The sequence below is a fragment of the Cibotium barometz genome, chromosome 56, assembly GCF_041138505.1.
Source record: "Cibotium barometz isolate CiBa-2024 chromosome 56, ASM4113850v1, whole genome shotgun sequence".
NCBI classification, from domain to species: domain Eukaryota; kingdom Viridiplantae; phylum Streptophyta; class Polypodiopsida; order Cyatheales; family Cibotiaceae; genus Cibotium; species Cibotium barometz.
Window position 1 is genome coordinate 10,759,077 of NC_141101.1, and position 5,526 is coordinate 10,764,602.

A 5,526-nucleotide genomic window follows, 5' to 3' on the forward strand; every position below is an offset into this window, starting at 1 on the left:
TGCCTACCCCCCTGAGGTGGAGTGGCAGGTGCAACTGTAAGAGGCCTAATCTCGTCACCATTGACATACTCCCAAAGACCTTTGGCCACCAAGATGTTCTTCATCATGAAGGACCACATCGAAAAATTGGTGCCATCAAGCCTGTCCTCCTTGGACACAATCTGTAGCACATCATTCTGATTCTGTGCCATTATATGCAATCAAAAAGACAGTAACACACAGTATGTGTGTCTCACAACAAGTGTACCTGCAGCAAAATAAAAGAATACCCAAGAAAGAAGGTCACTTTATGTGACACTTACGGGATCAATAATTCTGATTTTCTGCTGCAGCATAATCAATGCATCAAATGTCTCACTGTAGTATCTGACAGTGCCTGCAATCTCCCACTTATGACAGTGAAGTCAACTATAAGTGCATTCACCACTGAGAGTTCTCAAAGCACATAAATCTGAATATTTAAATTCAGGCCTGCATTATTTCTGTGCATAAATCCCTTTGTAATCAACTCAAAAACTGAGTATTTTTGTCCAAGCTTGTATCTGATACTTCACACAATGTTCTTGAGCATAAAGGAATGAAAAGCCCCTTGTTTATCCACCACAGAACTGAGATTCACTCAGTGTGGATCAACAAGATAAATGTTGGTCTGGCCGCCTATAAGGCAGGCCTCTGCTGCCTGAATCTCTCTTGGGAAAGCTGATTGGACAGCCAATGCATGGCCCTAGGGTGGCTATAACTCTTGCCAGGTATCTTCCAGATGGCCTTGTTGCAAGAGGAACATCAATGATGATCTCTTTCTCAGTGGGCTTCTTGGCTGTGGCCTTGATCTCGATCAGATAGCTCCTTCCAACCCACCCGATCCATCCTGCAATGTAGAGAAACAAAATGCCCGGATACACAAATTCGCCCAGATTGGCTTGGTCCCCATCCACAATCAAATGCGGCAGCCTGTCGGTTCCGCACAGCAGACCCTGCTTGCCATAGAAATCGAAGCGGCGATTGGTCTTCTCGATGGTAGCGTTGATAGCTAAGGCGGGGGCGCTATCAGGGGCGTACTTCTCGAGCCGTTTGGCGAGCTTCTTGATCTCCTTCTCCTCACGTTTGGCGAAGGCCTTGGAGTCCTTGCAGGGTAAAGCCAGCGACGTCGGCGAGGGCGGGGAGGGAGGGATCGTGCTAGCTGTTCTGTGCAGACCTGCTCTGATACCAAATCAAGATGATACATACAGGTGAGAGCAATGCTACGATGCTTTCTGTAGAATGAAAATACAGGACTATGAGGCCCAAATCCCAAAGGGGATAAAATAGTGCTATCTAAGCACATCCCTAACTAAGCACAACTCTAGCTAAGCACAAAGTGCCATAACTTGACATAGCTAGATAATAACTGAATGAACATGAGGTCACGTAGGCCCCATGGGTCCGGGGGAAAAAACCTCCAGCTGCCGGAGTAAAAAGTGCCCCGTGTGATCACTGGCACTCCCCGTGGGTATGTAACGGAACGGTAAAACCCAACAGAGAGAGAGAGAGGGCTCACTCATGCGTGGAGATTACCCACATCCCTCACATTGATCATCTTATCCATTGTAGTTATACTCTATCTCAATTATCCACATCCCTCACATCCATCATCTTATCCATCCTAGTCATACTCTATCTCAATTATCAAATCAAATAAATCTACTCTTAGCACACCCTCACACATGCTCTTGTTGGCTCTTATTCCAACATTGAGCCCCACTACTGTGGATGGACTCTCCTATGGTAGAGATGCCTAGCTTTTGTGGAAACTTGTCACTCAACAGAGTTGAGATAGGTTACCACTATGGTGGGAGACCTAGGTAGGGAATGTTAGACCTATTGGCACACTCTGCTATGGTAGATGCCCAATTTTGCACTCAACGGAGTTGAGATAGGTTACCACTGTGGTGGGAGACCTAGGTAGGGAATGTCATACCTACTGGCATTGTGGTGCATGTATGACTTTTGTGGAAGTTCTAGTTGTATACCTCTACTGAGGAGATGGTGTAACCGAGATCATGTGGGATCATGAGATAGGCTATCACTACAAGGTTGACCTTTATCACCCACTCTCTTTGGCCTTTACATTGATGAGATCTTAAGTTTCATTAAAAAATGGCATGCCACGTGCTCCACTTTTTTCATGCACTCATTCCCCTCCTACTCTATATGTAGATGTCATTGTGCTCATATCAGATTTAGCCAAGGGGCTTTAAAGGCACCTGGATGCTCTACATATTTTTTTGTACACAACAAGATCTCACTTTAACCTTGGTAAAACCAAGGTCATGGATGGGGTGCAGAAGCCACACTAGGAGCCATGGAACCCTACAATCCTCTCTTGTACGGCATGGAAGCCATTCTGGGTGTTGCCGAGGCCTTCGATGGTGTTGATGGAGCAGTCATCGATGGGGCAGAGGAGGGTGAGGCAAGATTTGACATTGAACTCTTTGACCTACTTTGACTTCACATCATATTTAGAAGAATGAGGTAGGCATAGCAGCCACCAGCACACACACACAAAGAGGGTCAAGGCAAGCAACAATCGACTGCCTAGACCATGCTACGAACACTTAGTCCTCTATACTAGATAATATCCCATTCCCAAAGCTTGTACATTCTTGATCTTTTGGGCATCCCAAGCCCATCCACACACATGAATTCTGGAGATGCCCAAAATAATGACACCAAGTCTTCGGTGCAATTCCCAGAGAAGCTTCTTGACCAACCACTAAGAGCTAGCAGTACCCTGGAGATGACGGCCCACTTGTCAAATCTTTGATTTCTCTATATAATCTTCTTCCAAAAAGGCTATCTCAAATTGAGATATAAAGACTAGTGCCTTATCTACATGTAAATCCCTATGATAATCATCAAAATTTACCCATTTATTATGTATTTTAGACTTTACACTCCCTCGATGTTGAGGGGTAGAGTCCTTTGTAAGGCATCTTCCATAATACATGCATCCTGAATGGCCTTTGTGGTGAAATATTGTGACTTTGACTATAGGAAAGTCGTTTGCAAACGGAGCTCCCATTAGTCCACCCGCCGCTAGGAAGTGGTTGCCATCGGGTAAGAAAATTGGTAGCAATAGGATCCCTCTCCGAAAAAGAAAAAGAAAATTCAAGCAAAGCCTCACCTCCCAATGTGAGCTTTACATTATAAAGGAAACATTGCAATGTATAGCAAAGTTTGTAAGAGAGTGTACCTTTGAGTTGAAGGAGAGAAGAAGAAAGAATTTAATCTCGAGTGGATTGAACATATATATATATATATATATATATATATATATATATATATATATATATATAGAGAGAGAGAGAGAGAGAGAGAGAGAGAGAGAGAGAGAGAGAGAGAGAGAGAGAGAGAGAGAAATGAAATGAAAATTTATTATTGTCTTCGAAGGACCATAACGGGTCCATGGGACACATATCGAACATACATGAATACATAAATCGATGTGCTCGGGAGCCTCATCGGAAAGCATGTCATGCCATATACCCTCATCAGGTGGACCATAATAGAAGAAGAAGTTGTGCCCCTCCACCTCTCCTCCCTGGATCAAGTGGATAATCTAGTCCCTCGAGAGCCCGCGATCTATAGGCTACAATGGAGGGTCCCCCCTGAGGTGTCTCTGTCAGAATTCCCGTAATGTCCTTTGGCGTCGTGAGCCCAGTCTCCTGTAGTGGCCTCTATGTAGGTGCTCTATGCGTCTCTGCTCAATCATCTCATATGTGCATCCTCGTGGTGGGTACAACAGTGGTCTCTGCACAGCCATGTCGGGTCCGGAATCTGTGGATCCTCCCTGTGAGTCTCAGTGTGGTCTGGTGGGCTGTCTGGCTCCTAGGTCTCTCGCGCATCGTGAGTTTGGTGGCCCTGCATCTGTCTAAGTCTCCTATCTCTGAAAGTGAAAGCCTCTCTGACGAATAGAGCTAGGCATCTCTGATCCTCATAGTCAATGACCCTGGAGATAGGGCCAAAGCCATCTCTAAAGAGACAGTGAAACCTCCCCCGGATCTCATAGTATGCTAGGCATCTGCATAAGAAGTGATCCTCTGTCTCAACCTCGCCCATGTCACATATGGACCATGTCCGGTCCTGCTGTCTACTGCTGACTCTCCTGCCTCTCCTCATCCATCTCATCCTGCCTGCCTCAATCTCCAATCTGTGGGATGAAACTCTAAGCTGTCTCCAAGAGAGATCCTGAGGGCATGCGAGAGATGTATCCCCGTGTACCCTGGAGGCTCAATGAAACCCTCGTTCGAGATCCTGAGAAAATGACTGCGGTATGCAACCATCTTCACAGGAAAACATATGGGGAGGATCCATGTACGGAATGTGTAGAGTTGGAGTAGGTCCGCACGAATGACGTGACTGATTTGGTGTGGTGATAAGTATGTGTGGAGCATCGAGACTGTATATCTAAATGGCGGAAGCCTGTCTAGGTCTAGGGCAAGCGAGTGAAACCATGTACGGAGTCTATGGAACTAGCATCTGAGTACCTGCATCTACCAGAGCCTGGGATGAAGTCAAAGCAAGCCATGGAAGCCGCATGTGACCCTCTATTGTGTCTCCAAATCTGAGGATCCGCCGTGCTGGAGGTATATGATAGTCTGGAAGGCTGTATCGAGGACCAATGGTGAGGCTCCAAACCCTGCCAGTAAAATGTGGTGGGGTATCGAAGGCTTGGCTTTGATGAGCCTGGAAAATAGTAGAATGTGTACCCTCTCGATCCCTCTCCAGTCGTCCAATCCGAGGTCACAAGCCCAGAAAGGACTCCCATACATGGTGGCAGGTCGCACTAATGTGTCGAACAAGAGGGACTTCGTGTCCGAGTGCTGGAAAGGAGATCGATGACACTATCTCTCGAGATGTGCCAGTGAAGCATATCCTCTCCGCATCCTGTCTCGAGCCGCTCGTATCATAGTGAAGGAAGGCCCTATGAAGACCACCCCCAGGTACGTGTAACATCTGACGAGCTCCACTTGATCTCCTCCAAACACGAATCCCTCATGTCTCTGGAATGCTGAATAAGAGGTGTTGAAGATCATTACCTTGGTCTTCCCAAGGTTCACATTCAACTCCCATAAAGAAGAATCGGAATAAGAGCTCCTGCCAACAATGATCCCTCCCCCCCCAAGGTCTGCATGAAAGTCTCTAGCTCGTTGATGTATATCCCGAATAGTGTAGGTGAAAGAGGACAGCCCTGTTTCAGGACCAGGACCGGGCTCTCCGATGAGATCCATAGCACGATAGGGTTTATCATTTTACGCTTGTTCCAAGGCAATTTGTCCATTAGAGCTATCGATACCTCCTTTGTTGCACCTTAAAATGGATGAAAATTGAGCCTACATCTACTCTCTATAAAAAAGCGAGGATTTACTCAAAATCAAAATTCCCTAAAATAATCAACATGCATGTCTACTTATAAAGATAACTGATATTTGAGACTACATCCATTATCAAATTGGGAGAACTAAAATCATAAAAAAAATAGAAAGG

The 5,526-nt window shown here is 45.8% G+C and overlaps 1 pseudogene; it reads right to left on the reverse strand.

The window, feature by feature from the left end:
- Positions 1-534: 534 nt before the first annotated feature.
- LOC147606885 (photosystem I reaction center subunit III, chloroplastic-like) lies at positions 535-5,270 on the reverse strand (annotated as a pseudogene).
- Positions 5,271-5,526: the final 256 nt, after the last annotated feature.